At 38.2% G+C, this 20762-nt stretch overlaps 1 protein-coding gene across 6 annotated transcripts in view; it reads right to left on the bottom strand.

Annotated features, from left to right (window-relative positions):
* Window positions 1-20762, bottom strand: part of MBNL2 (muscleblind like splicing regulator 2) — a 172290-nt gene that overhangs the window by 90990 nt on the left and 60538 nt on the right. The gene's annotated exons all lie outside the window — the stretch shown is intronic.

Genomic DNA, 20762 nt, shown 5'->3' on the forward strand with positions numbered 1-20762 from the left:
AAGAACAAACTTTCAGAGTGTATGATGAAATCGTTTAAGGTAATATTTTCTTTATTTAAAAAAATTTATTTGAAAGAGAGAAAGGAATGGAAAGAGAGAGAGAGAGAAAGAGAGAGAGAGAGAGAGAGATTGTTATTGCACTTATTTATTAATTCATTGGTTGATTTTTTTTATGTACCCTGACCAGGGATCAAATCTGCAACCTTGACATATTGGGACCATGCTCTAACCAACTGAGCTACCCGGCTAGGCTAAACTAATATTTTTCTAAATTTGGCCATGCATATGAATTACTAGAGAGCTTCTAAAAATACAGATTCCTGGAATCCATACCCAGACTTACTGAACAGGTGTTCAGAAGTCCCCAAGGGAAAAGCATTGAGGAGCCATGGAGATAGGTTATAAAACATGAAGATCAGTCATTCCTTTGAGCTCAATTCTACCTAGCCTATAAAGCTCCCTTATATTGCAGCCAATTATTCTCTCTGTTAATACAATCTCTTCCACTAATAATTAGTACCAAATAGTTTAGTACATAATCATTAATTTTGCATGACTTTTTGTCTCTCACTTATTTTTAAAAACCCTCAGAGCAAGACTGAGTCTTACATTTCTATGCCTCTCCCAAGGAATATGGCAGAATATTGAACAGAGCCATTAAATGATTAATGAGGGGGTTTGGGAGAAGTTAGAGCCAAAGGGAAATAGACATGGGAGTCTAGCTGGGAAAGTTTAAGATTGGGGAGATTAAAGAAGTCTTTTCCTTTTAAAAGAAATTTCTGCATTGAGCATGTAGTCTGCTACCAGGTATAAGTGATAGAGTTCACAGTGGATGCTTCATCTCTCCTCTCCCATCAAATCTGATCTTTATAAATATGGCCAGCAGGTCTATTATTTCCTGTGTTTCTAGTACTTCTGGAACACCAGAGGTTAATAACTTCTATCTCTTTCGGTGCAATTCCATCATCTGATAACATCTTTAGTGAGGTTTCTGTAGGTCCCTGATCAAAGTTCCAAAATAAGAATGATAGATAGAACTGTTTAGTTTCAAAGACATAGACTATTTTAAAATTAATTTAAATAAAATTCAAAGAAATGATGTTTACATGAGTGCTAGGGTCCAACCCCAGCAGGTCCAGGGGTCCCCAAAGGTGAGGACGGAGTCGGCGAAGAATGAATGACATGGAAACTGGTTTCAGTTCATCAGCATAGCGAGGTTCTCCCTCCAGGATCTAGCCCGGATCTGTTGCCATGTTCTGTCGCCAGGTTCTTTAGCAAGGTTCTCCTGCCATGTTCTATCTAGGTTCTCCAGTGAAGTTCTGTAGCCAGGTTCTGTCCAGGATCTTTTGCCATGTTCTCTGGCTAGGTTCTGGTTAGGATCTGAAGAGGATCTGATGAGGATCTACTGTTTAATGTCTTGTTACATCCGTATTTATACCAGCCGATTTTAATCCTGTCAATTTCTATTACAAAGGTTAGGGCGTTTCTTATCTCCATTCCAGGGAGTAAAGATTATGTAGCTTAACTACCTGCCTGGCACTTAAGGGGTTGTATCCCCTCCCTAACCTCAGGGAAAAATCCCCACCTGGGGAAACAACCTTTCTCGGAGAGGTGACCTTGGTTAAAACACATGGCACTAAGGAGAGCAAACATATTAAGAACAATATGCTATATATGCCAGGTCCTTTGAAACATATGCTGTGCAGATGTTTCTTTCCTGCAGCGACTGTGTCAAGCAGCAAGGATGGACCGGCTTCCAGCACATGAGATTTAAAAATATGTAGCTACTAGTTGGACAGTCGGAAGCCTAAGTGTCCTTCCAATCGTAAGACCAGTAGCTATGACATGCACTGACCACCAGGGGACAGACACTCAATGCAGGAGCTGCCATAACAAGCACTGGCCATTTTTAAAAAATGGCACTGTCGGCCTGGCACCCACAAACCAATACTTAGCTTCCCTCAAGTGGGACACAGGCCCTGCCACCACCAAATCACAACCAACACTGCCAAGACCCCATGGTGCAAAATGCAGCCCACAGCCCAGCCCAGCTAGGAAACAGTGGCTGTGGGCGCTGGGTAATGATGCCATGTAGTAATGCCCAGCTTCCTCTCCCTAGCAACTAGCCTCCTTGCAGTTTCTTCAGCCCAGGAACACAACTTGCTTTATAGCCAGGTGGAAACATTTTACACTTTAACCAAATGTCTGTGAAGTGTTTTCACATGCCTCATCTCATTTGATCCTCACAGAAGTCCTGGAGTAGGTAGATAGGAAACTTGGTAGAATCCTATTTTCTTTTCATTAGCCAGAAAATGGAGATTTAGAAAGTTTAGGAACTTGACCCGATTGAAAAGAAGTAAGACCTTGAAAATGACTTCAGGTTTTCTCACTGTGCAGAATATAGTCAAACACTGCTACAGTTAAATATTTCACCCTTTGTTCTCCCTATGTAATCTACAATAATAATCTGCTTCATGTTGATATTTACTGCTGTGTTGCTGACAATTACCTGAAAGAGAAGTTGAAGTGCTTCCCTGGGCTGGAAAAAGTTTAGCTAAATCAGAAAGCAGGTCTAATTCAGCAAGATTATTCTATATCTGTAAAAGGTAAGCTAACTCGCGCATGCGTGATACATATATAATAGCTCTTGCTGGCGCCAATCGCACACATGTGTTTTCATCTGTCATTGGCGATCATGAATTTGGTTGACACTTCTATTATAGAGAAAGGGCAAATAGCGATATTAAAATATTTCTTCTAATTCATTTCCTTTCAATGTGCATGGATCCGTATAATATATAATACAGTATAATATATAATACAGTTGAAAATAAAAGAAATGATTCAATTTAGGATTGAAATGGAAATAAAAAATAGCCCTAGTATAATATATAATACAGTTGAAAATAAAAGAATAATAGCCCTGTCCAGCTAGCTCAATTGGTTAGAGCCGTGGTTGGCAACCCGTGGCTCGCGAGCCACATGCGGCTCTTTGACCCCTTGAGTGTGGCTCTTCCACAAAATACCACTTGTGGGCGCATGTACAGTGCGATTGAAACTTCATGGCCCATACTCAGAAGTCGGTATTTTGTGGAAGAGCCACATTCAAGGGGGCAAAAAGCCACATGTGGCTCGCGAGCCGCGGTTTGCCGAGCCACAGTTTGCCGACCACTGGTTAGAGCATTGTCCCAATATGCTGAGGTTGTGGGTTCAGTCTTCAGTCAGGGCACATACAAGAATCAACTGATGAATGTACAAATAAGTGGAACAACAAATCGATGTTTCTCTCTCTCTTTTCCTCTCTCCCTCTTCCTCTCTCTCTAAAACCAATTTAAAAATAAAAGAATAAGAGAAGATATATGTGTAAAGCATGAAGAAAAAAGCAGTGGTGGTACAATTATAATAAAAAATAATAGCCTTGGACAAAAGCTTAATTGCATATTGGTACAAGGTATAACAATGAAAAAGCCATCAAAGTCATGAAACACTAAGCGCAAAGAACAGCATCATCGTGTGAAAAGCACAAATTGTTAGACATTCAAGGAATTTAATGAGTAGTATTCAAATTTCATGCATTACTAAAACTGTCTGGTAGGTCAAGGAGACAAAAGTAAATAATTAAGGACATAAAATACATGAATTATTCAATGTTTGAATAAATATCTATGCATTGACATAACTTTGCACTTAAGAACAGGAAATGCATTTTCTCAAGCATCATGTACCATTTACATCATGTACCAAGCGCTGATCATATAATGGACCACAAAATATTTCAATGCACTTCTAAAGTAAAAATTACACAATTTTATTATCTTAATAATAAAAGATTACTGGAAATTAATATTGAAACTTTAAAGAAAAAAAATCCCAAATTACTTGGTTATTTAGAAATAGTCACATAAATAATAACTGAGTTAAGAAAATAGCAAATGTGAGAACATTATTGAACAGAAAATATGAGATACAGCCAAAGCTGTTTTATGTAGTAGATTCACAGCCCTAAGTGCTTTTGAAAGAAAAGAATTACAGAAAAAGAACTAAACATTATATATAGGAACTTAGATTAAATAACAAAAGAAATTAAGGAAAGCTGTAAAGAAAGAAAATAATAAAGACAAAATAAAAGAAACATAATAAGAAAAAATAAATCTATCTTTTGTAGAACTGATAGCTAAGACAAAAAAAATGTTCTTAAAATAAAACACAAATCTCTGGCAAATGTGGCAAATTTAACCCAAGGAAAAATTAGAAGAGAAATAAATTATAAAGTATAAATAATTAATACATTTATTAAAATTAGCAAGAAGATCTAGACTTAGGGTAAAATAAATTATTATTTTAAAATAAATTATTAAATGTATAAATGATTAATACATTTATTAAAATTAGAAAGAATATTGAGACAGGGTAAAATAAATTACTTTGGGTGATTAAATTGAAAACTCTAGTGAAAGAGATAATTATCTCAGAAAAATGTAAGTCAATGTGAACTTCATCAGAAGAAAACCTATAAACAAATAAAAAAGAAATTATACCATTTATCAAGAAGTTATTTTTACTTCAATTAGAGATTTTAGAAATTCAGGGGACATACACCTCTCTGAAAGATGTGGATCCTGGCAACATTTTCTACAGTGTAATGAATGCAGTAGGTAAGAATAATCTAGGTTTTAAAATTTAGGATTGAAATGGAAATAAAAAATAATTCTGAGAAACAAATTATCCAATAGAACTTTCTGTTTAAAACATCTAAGAAAAAGTTCATGAGATTTAAGCCAGTCTCAAGACTTGGCCAAGGGAAAAAAAAATTGATAGAAGCTTCAATTACACAAGACATGTTTAGAAAGATTTCTATATTAGCAGTCTGATCTTACATTGCTGTATGTCTGCTCAGGTAATAAACCAAGTTCTCTCTGGAGCTTTGTTTTACACACAGCTTCTGAGTGACCACAGAGAAAATAACCTTTGAGAACATTAAGAATAAAATAACCAACAGCACACGAGGGCCTGGAGAAAGTACTCTCACTAGTAAGAGGAATTATGTTTCCCCATTCAAACAATCAGTTCTAGGTACCATAAAGGTAAGGAAGAACTGAGGCTAGGATGCATAGTAATCGTTTTTTTTTTACTACCCTGTCATGATGCACCTTTCCTAATAATTCTACCTCCAAAATATAATTTAAGTCTACACACTCCCTTCTAGTTCTGCTAACCCACCCCAGCCAGGTGGCATTAGCAGTAATTTGGACCATGTAAATACTCTGAAATTGAGCTGCTGTCCGGGTCTCCTCCTGCAACTCCTCCAGGCACAGTGGCCTTCTCACAAGGCAATTGGAGTATGTCATCCTCTTGCTTAAACCTACTAGTGAGCATAGAATTCAAACAGCTACACAGTTTCGTCTTATTCATTGTCTCCGGCCCTTTTCCCCCTAACTGATTGATCATGCTCTAGTCACCCTGGCTTCTTGTTTCCAGAAATTGGCCAAGTGCCTTTATCTCAAGGCTTTAGCACTCTCTTTTCCTGGGGAAGCTCTTCTCTCTTCACACTGCTGGGCTGTCTTCTTTTCATCCCTTGGGTCGCTGCTCAGGAAGCAACTCCTTGGAGAAAGGATCCCAGGCCACCCTTTCTGTTTAAATTCTTCCCCAATCGCATTGTTTTCTACCCAAGTACTTTGTTTATGTCCCTCTTAGCACCTCTCACAGCTTGGAAATAACTAATTTTTTAGTGTGTGTGTGGATGCTGTTTCTACCCATTTGTTTGCTGTCACTCTCATTAGAATGAAAATCCCATGGTCAAGAAAACTGTCTGCTTTTATAACATGCCATATTGCCAGGGCCTGGGCCAATGCCTGTGAATGAATAACAATCCTGATAAATAGTGATTATTTGATTAGTTTGTTTTCTTGTTGTTTCCTTCCCCTCTAAGTTCCATGGGCATAAGGTTCCTGTGTCTTGTTTAAGCACTTAGTAGTGACTCGACGACTATTTGTAGAATAAATAAATGAATAAAGATATGGAAGTTCTCTAGGAAATGAAATTTCTTCCTCCTCAGTTTTATATACCGCTCAGAACATCTGGATCTACTAGAATTCTTTGTTAAGATGTCTGCTATCCCAATATTTTCCAGATATAACAGTTTCTGTTAACAACTGAGTGCCCAACGGGAATGCAAGGGAAGCGGGAAGCGATCTGAATTAAAACTTCTCAAATGAGGCTGCTGCCGATTAATTTTAGATCCTCGGCATCTGGGTCAGTGCTTAGTTTCATGACAGGTGTGGAAATGATATCTTTAGTGTCATTATTAACGATTTTACTAAGGGCTGGGAGCACTTGAAATACTCTTCCGAATGAGATTTGAGTAGTGGATCAGATGGGCATTTTTAAAAAGCTTATATGTACTGTATTCTGCTTTTCAACAGATAGGTTTTTAGATTAATATTGATTACTAATGTACCTTAGTATTCATATCATTTATTCAGTCAAAAATTATAAGCAATACTTTTTTAAGACTATGAAATGCTCCAGTAAGATGAAATATAAACATGCCTAAAGTTGAATCTAGTCATTTTGTTTGGTTTTAACTCGGTTAAAACATCTGAGTCAAACCTCAGAGGGAAAGTAGGGGAGGGTGGGGGTAAGGGGGAGAGATCAACCAAAGGACTTGTATGCATGCATATAAGCCCAACCAATGGACACAGACAACAGGGTGGCGAGGGCATGAGTGGGGGGGGGGTTATGGGGGGAATGAGGTCACATATGTAATACCTTAATCAATAAAGAAATTAAAGATTGAAAACAAAACAAAAAAACATCTGAGTCATTTTCCTTTCCTCTATCTCCTGGTGATATCTTCTCAGGGCTTAAGATTCATTGTGGATAAGACCTCAGTCATAAGAAAATAGTCTCACCAGTCATATTCCCAAAATGCTGGTTGGTTCAGCAAGATTGTGAGGTAAGGTTTACCACAAATAAATATGTCAACATCCACTCACTTCCTGAAATCCAAAGGTGGGTGCTCACGGGGAGGATTTACCCTTCAACTATCAGTTTTATTCTTCTTGGTCACAACACTGCCGAGAAAGTAATGCACACTACACTACAATCTCTGAGCCAGAGGAAATTGAACCAAACCATGTGGAAAGAATATGCTATTTAGTTTTAACAGGTCAATCCGTTCGAAAATTGTAACATTTGTTGTCATTGGTAAAGCTACCCAGAACAACCCGGTCTTCCCAGCCAGGGTGAGCCCCCTGCTGTGGTTTGGGGACTTGCTCCTGGACACTGGAGCTAACGTGTGAGGTCTCCTTCCCCATCCACCAAAAGGAAAATTAGCTCAGTCCAGCGATTTTCAACCTTTTTCACCTCATACACTAATTACTAAAATTCTGAGTTACACCAAAAAATCTATTTTTTTGTGCCAATCTGACAAAAAATAGGTATAATTTTGATTCACTCACACCCAATGGCTGTTGTTGTGTTGGCTACTGTCATTTTTTAATTTGTCAACCTAAGGGAAAAGAGGCCAGTGCCTCTGACTAAACAGTCAGGTATTGCATGTTTTAAAACTTCTTGCATTATACCAGTGTGCCTGCCGCAGGCATGGGTTGAAAATCGCTGGCTTAGTCAATGGATCAAGCTGTCATCGTTGCTAAAAGAAAAAGGCTTGAAGAACTTCTAGGGTCCTCTCAGGTAACATGTTGACTCAACCGTGACTTTCTAATGAGAAAGCTTTTCCTGTGTGTGTGACTCAAAGGAGTATGTCTGATGGTGGAGATTTCAGGCTAAATAGTTAGGATAGGTAGGGCCCTCTCTTTGAAATTTATGGAGCAGCAATATTTCTAAGAGGAATGGGAAACTGACATAGAGTTGCCCACTTTTTTCTTTTTTTGCTGAGTAAGAACATGAAGGAAAAAAGAACAATAAAACTCATCTACTAAGACAATCCTTTTAGAAAAGAAATATTATGATAATCAGAAAAAATAAGAAGGAGTCTTGGAATAAAGAAAAAACATTTAAATTTGAAGAATTTACCTTCATGAAAAATAAGCATTTCATGCAGTCTCAGTTATGCAAGATGAATACCTTCTGTTCTACAACATAGCCCCTATAGTTAACAATACCGCATTGTGCACTTAGAAGTTTGTTAAGAGGGTAGATCTCATGTGAAATGTTCTTACCACAATAAAAAACAAAACACAAAAATACGAAGGTATTTCAGTGTCCTTATTTTATAGAAGATTAGTGAAAATATTGTCCAGCACCAGAATCCATCTATGGTCAGGCTGTTGGGAACTGCCGAGTTGCTCATGGTGGCCCAACAGCCATTACATGAATTTTAATAGCTCTTAGCTGATACTTGTCGGTGAGTCTCCACGTGACCTGCTTATCATGGCATCCAAAAATATGAAATGACCCAGAAACACCTTTGGGGTTGGAAACCAAAGAGCTTATTTGTATAAAGCCTTTAACTGATTATATATATATATATATATACATATATATATATATATATATATATATATATATATATATATATACTGTTTCTGCCTATAGATTAATGGAAAAAAAAATTGAACAGTAGGTAACCAGAATAGTGATTTGAATTTTGTTGGAGCAGTGATATTTAAAAGTGTAGGATTTAAAGATATATTTATACACTTACAAATATGATTGAGCACCCAATAGCTGCCAGGTGCCTAGATAGAGCAATGAGATCCCTACCTTATAGCCTTAGCTTCTAGAGGTGGAGACAGACCAGGAAGACACGTGCAGATAGATAATATCCTTTAAGGATACGTTCCAAGGGTGCTTTAGTGGATAGATGGGTGACATTTAAGTGAAATCCTGACTAAAGTAAAAAATTGAGTCTTCCAGTTATCTGAGGGAAGAACATGCCAGGTGGAGGGAACAGCCCTTGCAAAGGCCCCAAGGGGCAAAGAGGCCAATGTGATGGGAGAACCATGGTGAGGGGAAGCGTGGTCAACTTTTGGGGCTAGAAATTCAGCATATCACATGGGGCCTTAAATGAACATCTATTGGAAGATTTTGAGCAAGAGAATTACATGACATTTATGAGTCACTCTGTCTTCTGGGGTAGGGAGTAGCAAAAGTGAGAGCTACTGTAGGCTATTATCATAGTCCATATGAGACATGATAGTGGTTTGGGGCAGGGTAGTCATGAATATAGTGCTGAAAGTGCTTAGATTTGGATATATTTTGAAGATAGATAGAATTAGACTTGCTGATGGATTGGATATGGTGGTAATAGTAAGAAATTTAAGTTGGGTTCCAAAATGTTTTATATGATCAACCGAGTGCATGGTACCATCTATAGAGAATAGGTACAATGGGAAAACTAGGTTAAAGGAGTAATCAAGAACTTATAAGTGGACATATTAAATTTGAGATGTTACTTAAATGTCCAGAGAGAGGTGTCAGGTAGGCAATTGAATACACGAGTCTAGAATTCAGGGGAGAAATCAGGAAAAGACATAGAAATTAAGAAATATTCAGCATATAGAAAATGTTTACAGCCACTGGATTGGATAAGGTCATTCAATTAGGAAGTCCAGCTTTCTGGCAGATGGGTCAGAAAGTACAAAGGCTCTGAGGCAAGAACATGTTTTATGAGTTATAAGAAGAGTGAGGCATCCACTGAGGGTCTGAGGCAACATAGAGAAGATGTTCAAGGACCAAGCCTGGAGAGTCACCAGCATTTAGAGATCAAGAGGAGGAAGGAGATTCCGGGAGGGGGAGAGAGAAGCAGTTGCCAATGAGGTAAGAGGAAAACTAGAGAGTGAATCACCAAAGCAATGTAAATGAAGTCTTTCATGGATGATTAAGAGCAGAGTAAATCCACTCTGCTATTAATTATCTCTTCTGATGGAAGATGTATATGCTGTTCTATTCCCAGTGTTTAGCGACAGCTATTGCATGGTCAATATTTGTGTATTTCAGAGGTTAAATGTGGCAGTCTACAGGCTGAATCCATCCTATAGATAAGTTTTGTTTGAACTTCAGGTTTTAAAAATATTTTAATTTGTTGCCAAAATTTCAAAATTGGACACTTCAAAACCACAATGAGATATCATGTCACACCTGTTAGAATGACTATTTAAAAAAAGATAAGAAATAACATGTGTTGGAAATGATATGGAGAAAATGGAACCCTCATACATGGTTGATGGGAATGTAAATTGGTATAGTCATGACGAAAAACAGTATGGAGGTTCCTTAAAAAGTTAAGAATTGCCCTGGCTGGTTTGGCTCAGTGGATGGAATCTTGGCCTGTGGACTGAAGGGTCCTGGGCTCAATTCTGGTCAAGGGCACATGCCCGAGTTGTGGGCTTGGTCCCCAGTTGGAGGCATGCAGAGGCAGCTGATTGGTGGTTCTCTCTCATCATTGATGTTTCTATCCCTCTCCCTCTCCCTTCCTCTCTGAAATCAATGAAAATATATATATATATTTCTAAAAAGTTAAGAATAGAACTATCATATGTTTCAGTTATTCTGCTTCTGGGAATTTATCTAAAGAATATGAAAAAAACACTAATTAGAAAAGTTACCTGCATTCCTATTTCATTATAGCACTATTTACAATAGTTAAGATAAGGAAACAACCTAAATGTCCATCAACAGATGAATAGATAAAAAAAATGTGGTGCATGTATACAGTGGAATATTACTCAGCTATAAAAACAGTGAAATATTGCTATTTGCAACAACATGGGTGGACCTTGAGGGTATTATGCTAAGACAAGTGAAATAAGTAAGACAGAAAAGAACAAAAACTATATGATATCACTCATATGTGGAAGGAATATAAAACAAAAAAGAAACAAACAAATAAGACAAAACAAAACAAACTCATAGATACAGACAAAAAATGGTGGCTATCTGAGGGGAAGGGGAGTGAGGGGAGGGAGAAATGGGTAAAAGAGGTCAAAAGTATGATGGTGGGTAAAGTTGAAGGATCGGTGGTACATATGCTATAGTTCATACAGATATCAAATTATAATGTTGTACACCTTAAACTTACATAAGGTTGCCAAGGCCGGTTTGGCTCAGTGGATAGAGCGTCGGCCTGCGGACTGGGAGGTCCCAGGTTCGATTCCGGTCGAGGGCATGTGCCTGGGTTGTGGGCGCATCCCCGTTGGGAGATGTGCAGGAGGCAGCTGATAGATGTTTCTCTCTCATTGATGTTTCTGGCTCTCTATCTCTCTCCCTTCCTCTCTGTGGGAAATCAATAAAATATATTAAAAAAACAAAAAAACTTACATAAGGTTAGTGACTAACGTTACCTCAAAACAATTAATTAAACATTTAAAATTAAATTAAAAATTTAAAAGAAATTAAATAAACTGAGAAGCTTCACATCAAAATTTGTATCTGTGTTTTTTTTAACCCCAAGATTTTCACAAGGCAGGCAACAGCTGTTTGTTGCTGGGTGGCAGCTGCCATCTTAGAAGGGTTATGTGCCCTTCAGTTAATTTTCTGCAGTCTCCAGTGGTTGGTCCTGTATCTTGCCAACAGTAAGTGCTGAGTCACTCATTCATATTACTTGCTGATTCCTGCAGGTTTTGAGTTTGTACCTCTTGTTTGCTAAAGAGGGAATGAATGAATGAATGAATGAACAAATGATTGAATGACTATTTACTGATGAGCCACTTGGAGCCCATAAAGATGAAATTATATAATATTATATTCAGGAAAGCCAGGGATCAAATATACATTTTTCAGGCCAGGGCTTTTACTTTAAATCGTTGCTTCCTAGTTTGTCATTATATTAAAAACATCCTAAAATAACCCCCCCCCCCCAACACACACACAATTTGAATGAAAAAAGGATACTGACAAATGCTATTTCCATTTCAGAACAAATAGAATAGTAAACAAATTCTTTAATATGATAAATGTGTCTTTCTCCCTGTGCTTTGGTGAGAAATGGTTTCCTAAGAACTACTACACGGACTAACCAAAGCTAGCATCATCACCCAAGGCAAAGTGAATAATAAACAAATGTAACTATTAAAGACTGTAATTAAGGTTAAATTTAATATTTCACTCCATAGTTTTTTGGGGGAAATAAGTTTTGCCATTTTTTTCTGTGAGTTATTTTTTCTTACATACTTTAACCACAGAATATTATAATCATAGAAATGACAGTTTATCATCATTCCTTCTTCTACTTATACCAAAGACTGGAGTTTTTCGTTGTTGTTTTGTTTTTAATCCTCACCTAAGGACATGTTTTTACTGATTTTATAGAGAGAGGGAGGGAGGAGAGAGAGATAGAAACATGGATGTGAGTGAGAAACATTGATTGGTTGCCTCCCATATGTGCCCCAACTGGGAATCAAACCTGCACCCTGGGTGTGTGTCCTGACTGGGAATCAAAGCCATAACCTTTTGGTGCACAGAACGACACTCCAACCAACTGAGGCACCTGCCAGCGCAAGACTGGATTTCTTTAAGCCTCCTCTCTTGCCAGCTCCAATGATGGCTAGTAGCTATTCAGGGCAGTGTGTAGAGATAGATTCTGAAATCCAATTTGGGCTCATTCAATTAGTCTACAGTGTTTAGATATTATTGTTATGGGTTGAATTATAGCTCCCATCCCCGCCCCCCCCCCCCCCCCCAAAAAAAGATATGTTGAAGTCTTAACCTCCTGGCCCTCAGAATCTGACTTGATTAGGAAAGATGTGGTGTTAATCTTGGCTGTAGGCAAATTTGAGAAATAACCAAAAAGTATCTTTCATGACCCTCTGTTCTTCTTGTGCCCACTTTAATGTGTCAGATTTCTCTTGCCGTCCATAGATAGCTTTTAGATACCAACATGAAACCCTTGAGATCTCAAGACTGCAGACTAGTCTGTCAGTATGGCCACTTTTCTGGGTAAAGATTCCATAGTTTCTATTAGTTCTTAAAGATGTTATACTCCCCTACAACCAGAGACAGAAGAAAAAACAACAACAAAAAACAAACGAAGAGTCCTTGGCATGGTGAACAGGATCACATTAAGGTTTTGTGTCTGGGGAACAAGGCATAGGGTTGAAGTGGGGTGATGGCTTGGGGTGGGGACAGGATGAAGAGTTTGGAGTTAGATGTGCTGAGCTGCAGGGGACAATAGGCCATTCATACCGAGTCGTCAAGGAAAGGGCACACAGCAGAAATGGGGCTGATCGGCACCGATGTGGGAACTGAATACGTGCGTGCAGACACACTTTTAGAACTGATCACTGAACCCGATCTAGGAAAAATCCAACACAGTCTTGGAGAGACTCCATGTTAGGGAGCAAGGGGAGGAAGAGGTGGCATTAGAGGTAAAATAGGAAGGAAGGTTGAAGTGGCAAAAGAGCCAGGAGCAGGGAGGGAAAAGCGGGGAAGAGCAGGAGAGAATTCTAAGGAGAGGCTGACCGGGCTTACAAAACAAAATGGAGATGTGCGAGGGAATGGTGAACGGTGATGCAGAAAAGATTTGGGTCTGAGGCTCACTGATGATCATCAATAAGTCCATTTTGAAAAGTTGTGGGGATGCATCCTTCAGATGGTTATTACTGCATTTCCGCCAGGTGCCAGAGCCATGCTAGGTGCTGGGGCACAAAGATGAAGGGGACACAATCCTGTCTTTGGGACGCTTACAGGCTTGCACTGGGACACTCACTTAGAGGAGAAAACTGGTGCATGGAAGCCTGCATAGTGTTGAGGGAGGGCATGAAGGAGTTGTGGTTGATTGACGGGGAGGGTACAAGTCAGATGATAGGGAAGTGGACCTCTTATGCAGGAAGTAATAATTGGTGGATCCAAGAATCCTTAAACTATGAAGCTGTCCTGCATTTTATGACATCATAACATGACATCACATATGATTTCAGATTCACATGGGAAAACACACACACACACACACACCAGCACAGACACACATCTTGGACAAAAGCACTTAAGTTACTGAGGCCTCGTCAGTGATGGTGTAATATTTGTATACAGATACAAACAGAAATAAATACATATGCCTTGCTTTCTCTTACAGTTTCTATTTTAAATATTTAATATTTAATTTTCTGAACAGGTTTATTCCTGGGGGCTTCTAATTTACAAGGTTTCTTTAAAAAATATTCTAATATGCTAAAGTTGTTAAAGTGAATATAATTAAGTTATGAGGAGTTTTAGAATTATTTACACCAAGGATTTATTCTGTCAGAGGGGTTGGGAGGGGGGAAATGATGGCGCCAGATCTGAAGTCACAGTCCTCAGACCAGCTCCCTTCTCCATCATTTATGAGTTACATGAGAGTTCCCTACATTTTTGAACCTCTAGAATGGCTGGTTATATAATAGTTACCTTACATAAATTTTGGAATAAATAGATAATACATGAAAAGTTCCTGGCAGGTTGTAGCATTGTATTACTACAGTGATTTCTACTGATAATAAAATAATTGTCCGAGATTATATTTTTTGAATCAGGCCAAAATTAGGCATATAATTTAGAAAATACTCAAGTAATTTTTACAAAGAATTAACCTCTATTTAAGAGCTCAGGAACACAAATTAAGGTCAAGGACATATTCTGATATCTTTTTTGATATGTTATTAAGGACCGTCCAAAATGGTCACATACCTACCACTTTTAATTTTCAAATTTTCATCCATAAATAAGAAGACTAAAATTTTATTTGCCATCAGCCAACTGACAGCCAGCATCCCTTAGGTAAATGAGCAGGATATACCTTTTTACACTTGAAATTTAGAAAGAATTGGAGAATTAAAAAACGTAGTTACTGTATCACATGTAGCTTCAGAAAAATGAAATCATTTACTTGTCAACTTTCCAATGTTGCATTATACTTCCTGAGTCACCCGTATCTCCAATCCCTGCATAGAGCTCCCTGGTTTTTAAAATCTATTGGGATACGGATGCATAGGTGTTGCATTGCACAACTCCAGGGGTGCCAATCACATAGGCTACGATGAGAAATGCATCGCTACTATGCAGTGCACCCCTGTACAGCCATAGGCAGCAGCTCTATTTGCAAGGCTTGAATACTTTCCTGATGAACATGCCCTACGACACAACAAACGCTGACTGAGCATCTGCTATGTACAAGATGCTGTCCTAGGCTCTGGGGATACCACAGTGATAAAAAAAAAAAAAAGGTTATGATCCCCATCTACATGGAGTTTTTATTCTGGCAGAGTGGAGAAGGGAGACCAATAGAGAACAAAACCCAAATGTGTGAGTAGGAGAACAGGAAAGCAAGGCGATGAGGAAATGGGATCCCAGCAATGAGAGAATTGCTGCTGGAAATAAGGCTGGCAGAAAGCCCTCGCTGTTGGCATTTTTGATCAGAAGGGAATGCGAGGACAGCTTTCATATCACGGAGGCAAGAATATACCCGACAGAGCAAAGAGCAAGTGCACACACCCAAGGTCAGCGGCCTACTCAGTACATCTGGGGACAGGGAAGAAGTGGCAGGACTGGAGCGGCTGGATGAGGGTACAGTGGTAGGTCTGAAGCCGGTGACTGAGGGTGGGAAGCAGATCTCCTGGACCCTAGATAGCTTTTGTAAGGATTGAAAGATCTTTACTCAGGGCAAGTTGGGATTCCATTGGAGGCCTTGAATAGAGGAGTGACATCATCTGACTTAGGCATGAAAAGAATCACACTGTCTTTGTACTGGTTTTTATCCTGAAAGATAATGTAAGGTCTAAACAATTTTCTCAAAGACTCCAGGAGTGTTTTGTTTTTGCAAAAATTAGCGACATACTTTTTAAAATGGTTCTTTTGAAGCTGAATTCAAATTCAGATGTTGGAGCAAATATATTAAATGCCGATGAAAGCGATTAAATGCCAAAACTTTCATCTCAGTGTGTTAAAGCTGCTTCACTTATTCCTCTCTGAAGGTTTCAATTTGCAAAGAAATTCACATGAGTTTCTATCATTTACAGGAGGAAGAACCTGAAAAGAAAAATCTTAAACTGAGAGGGCAACTGTTTTATGGACATAAACGAGTAGAGATGGTGGTCAAGGCCTCTGCTACGGAGATGTTTGTTGTTTTGAAGCAATTTGTATTTTGTTAAGTTAACCTTACTGTGGAATACAATGTTCCAGGATGTTCTGGCCTTCCAGAAAAGATATAAGCTATTCCATTGTTCATAATAATACTGTACCAACAACAAAATCACAAATTCTTGCATGCTCAGTAGTTTCACATGAAACGCAATAAGGTAAGCATTGTGAATAAAATACAAATGCCACTGCAACAGCTCTGCTATATTTTCTGAAACATCTTTTATAAAAGCATTTATATATGTAAAACTCTCTTTTCCAAGAGTTCAGCAAATCTCTTTTCCAAACATCCACACATTTGTTTAGTATGCATTTATGGAAGTGTACTCCTGTATACAAATAACTTGTCACAAAAACAAAACAAAACAAAACAAAAAGGAATATCTCAGCCTCACAACTGATTTGTCTCTATATTGATAGGTCAACACCGATTCCTTGTACCTATTTTTAGGAATAAAAATACCTCCCAGTGTTTGCAGAAAATAGCATTTTAATAACAATAAAAATGATGCCTGCCTCAAACATTATTGCTTTTAATATCATGACTAATTTGTATCACTGAGGTATTAGCACTCACACAGTAGTTTTTTGAGTTTGGACACATGAAGAGTTGGATGCTTTAAGAATTGGACATTTTAAGACTCTTGCCTGTATAGCCCGTCATCAAATCAGTACCTGTACTGTGATACTTTAGTAAGAAGGGAAAGAAACGAACATTGCCAGTCCCCACCATGTCCGGCCCTGTGCTGGGCATCTGGCATATCTTAGGCCAGTTAGCCTTTGAAGTAATCTCATGAAGTAGGAATTATTATATCAATTTTAAATAGGAGGAAGCTGAAGTCAAGGAGGTAAAATAATGTGTCCCAGCCAGGGTTTCTTCAAGCCTGGCCTGTCTGACTTCAATGCCCCTGCCCTTTTCTCTATTGCAGGCTGCTGCTAACATTTCGATGAAATAAAATCAAATAGCTCAATTATTATCAGCATCGTCACTCTTTTTTTAGCTACTGATTCCTGAGTGAGTGTTTTATTTACCAGTCTCAGGCATAAGGACTTGCAATCCTTATGACCACCTTGCAAAGTGAATACGCTTGCACCGTGCTGGACACTGTGCGCACTTCAGTCAGTTTCACAGGCGATTATCCTCTTTTACTGATGAGACAACAAAGATAAGACGTGATAAATGACACACCCACGGCTGGGAAGTGGGTGAGCAGGCATTTAGATTCTGGCCCTACTCCTGTGCCTGTGGGCTCTTTTCACATTCTTTATAGTTTGACAACTTAAAAATATATAACACACACTCAAATTAAATAAGCTGAACATTTACAATTCTAAAAGGGAACCGATGACTTGAGGCAATATGTAGCTAGGCGTCAACACTGGAAAACGGTTCTATTAGACACTTCTGAAAATGATTTTTTTTTAAAAAGATCCAATTTAGTATTTGTTTTATTTATTTATTTTGAAATCTTCATTGTTGAAAGTATTACAGATGTCCCCTGTTTTCGCCATTGACCCCTTCTAGCCTAGTCCCTTGCCCCACCCCAGGCCTTCACCACACTATTGTCTGTGTCCATGGGTTATGCATATATGCGTACAAGTTTTCGGTTGATCTCTCCCCTCCCACCAACCCATCCCTGGCTTCCCTCTGAGATTAGGTAGTCTGTTCCATGCTTCTATGTCTCTGGATCTATTTTGTTCAACAGTTTATTTTGTTCATTAGATTCCACATATAAGTGAGATCATGTGATACTTGTCTTTCTCTGACTGGCTTATTTCACTTAGCATAGTACTCTTCAGATCCCTCCATGCTGTTTCAAAGGGTAAAGTTCCTTTTCATTTGAACAGTGCTCAACATTCTCATGGCTTGGTTTATGTTTTTTTTTTTTTAAATATATTTTATTGATTTTTTACAGAGAGGAAGGGAGAGAGATAGAGAGTTAGAAACATCGATGAGAGAGAAACATCGATCAGCTGCTTCCTGCACATCTCCCACTGGGGATGTGCCTGCAACCCAGGTACGTGCCCTTGACCAGAATCGAACCCGGGACCTTTCAGTCCGCAGTCCGATGCTCTATCCACTGAGCCAAACCGGTTTCGGCTGGTTTATGTTTTTACAGTAAAGATAACTGTTCTTGGTTACTTTCTCTATGGGTTGGAATCCTTAAAAAATTATGGCCTTGGAGAATCCATAGTGAGGTAATGAATTGTAAAGATCTGTTGTCTTATTGATACTCAAGAAACATGTACCTTAGTAGGTCAGGAATTTTTCCCTAATTAGTTTAAAAAATCAAAAGTTTTAAGAAACTAGCTAAAATGTTAGATTAATAGTTAATATCGGAGAAGGCTTGGATAAACAAAATGAAGGAATTAGGGATAACCTGGAAAATGAATTTCTTTTCTTTTTTTAAAATAAACTTTTACTGATTTCAGAGAGGAAGGGAGAGGGAGATAGAGATAGAAACATAAACAATGAGAATCATTGATTGGCTGCCTCCTGCATGCCCCCCACTGGGGGTTAAGCCCACAACCTGGGTATGTGCCCTGATCGAACCGTGACCTGCTGGCTGCCCATTGAACCATGCTGGCTGGGCTGGAAAATGAATTTCTCGTTGCTGACCTCTTTGGTATGTGGAAGTTCTTGTTATCTAGTTTTTAATCTACACTGCCTTTTATAGTGACTGCTTCTACTGGTGATGATCACAGAAGCAAATGCATACTTAGTTTTCTTTTTTGACTATAAAAGCAAAATAAAAACTAACATAAGAATTGCTTATACTGTTATAGTTTATATGAATTATAATTTGTGCATCTATTCATTTATGTGTAGACAAAATGATTCATAATTTTAAAGTCCAATCTAATATTTTTTAAAAATATATTCCATTGATATTTTTACAGAGAGGAAAGGAGAGGGATAGAGAGTTAGAAACATCGATGAGAGAGAAACATCGATCAGCTGCCTCCTGCACACTCCCTAGTGGGTATGTGCCCGCAACCAAGGTATATGCCCCTGACTGGAATCGAACCTGGGACCCCTGAGTCCGCAGGTCGACGCTCTATCCACTGAGCCAAACCGGCTAGGGCGCAATCTAATATTTTTTAATGATTAAAGATTAATAAAATAGGGGTAGTTAGTGAGGTAAATAGTATATCTATTTTTAAATATTTTAACCCTTTAAAGACTTCTTTTGGGATATCAATGTAGTCTTCTGTTTTTAGTGTATAGATAAATTTTCCCTTTAATGCATACTTAAATAAATGATTTAAAAATCTTTTATTTTAATTTTGACTTAAAAGTTTTATAAAACACTTTTTTTTTACTTTAAGATGAAAATTTCCCCAAATAACTTATCCAGTCCCTTCAAACCCAAGAATAGGCTAAGAACACTACTTTGTAAACTCATACACAGTAATTTCCCAAGTCATTTATCAAGAGCATGAATCAACACTTTTTTAACTGCTTGGTAAGTTTATTTAAATAAAGTTGTGCAGAGATGTAAATATTAAGCTATTTTTTTAGCTATAGATCTTACTTATTTCCATTGTAAACAAGATCTGATAATGTTAGGACTGTCACAGACAATCTGAGCTTCATAGAATCCACAATTTCAGGGCAAAATAAACCTTAAAGAATTATGGGCTAAATCTCCCCAATTCCTTCTATTAGATTTATTATTATTATTTTCCCATTTCTTTAAGTCCAAACTCTACCCAACTCAGTATACAACTCAGGTGCACAGCCTTCAAAAACATTTCTTGAAACAATCAGCTGGAAGCCAGCTCTCTCCTCTATAGACCCCCACAGAAGGTGTCTCTCTATTCTCCCTTTAAGGCATGTGCCCCTTTCTGTCTTGAGTTATAGCTGTTTGCTGATGTGCTTGCTGCATTTTCCCTACCAGTGAACTCATCAAGGAAGCCATCTTGAATCACATTAGTTTCTTCTGTGATGTGTTATGTGTTAACTTTCACATAGTAGGTTCTCAAGGAGTATTGAGGGTGTACTCAACAATTTGTTAGGCATGTCAAATTGTCAAAGAGAATGAAAATCATATTCAGAAGTATTTTAGGAAGTTCTTGGTCAAGAAAGAAAGCCCCAAGTGCCCATCAGCAGATGAGTGGATTAAAAAACTGTGGTACATCTACACAATAGAATACTATGCTGCGGTAAAAAAGAAGGAATTCTTACCATTTGCAACAGCATGGAGAGTGTTATGCTAAGTAAAATAAGCCAGACAGAGAAAGATAAGTATCACATGATCTCACTCATTTATGGATTATAATGAACAACAAAAACTGATCCAGAGACAGAGAAGCATTGATCAGACCGTCAAACCTCAGAGGGAAGGTAGGGGAGGCTGGGGGTTTGGGGGAGAGATCAACCAAAGGACTTGTATGCATGCATATAAGCCTAACCAATAGACAGAGACAACAAGGGGGTGAGAGCATTAGTGGGGGGGTGAGGGGGAATGGGACGATAAAGACACATATGTAATACCTTAATCAATAAAGAAAAAAAAAAGAAAGCCACAGGAGTAGAACATTATTCAAGAGGTGAATCAGATAACTGGCACACATAAGTGACACATTCAATTTCTTCACCTGTATATAACCTCCAGAAGATCAAACATTAATAAAATATTTATCTTTAGTTGTCACAAGTCAGACTTTGATTTAAAACTCGGGTACAT

The sequence above is a fragment of the Myotis yumanensis genome, unplaced genomic scaffold, assembly GCF_028538775.1.
Source record: "Myotis yumanensis isolate MYYU_CA2020_CCGP unplaced genomic scaffold, mMyoYum1.0.hap1 SCAF_3, whole genome shotgun sequence".
Taxonomy (NCBI): domain Eukaryota; kingdom Metazoa; phylum Chordata; class Mammalia; order Chiroptera; family Vespertilionidae; genus Myotis; species Myotis yumanensis.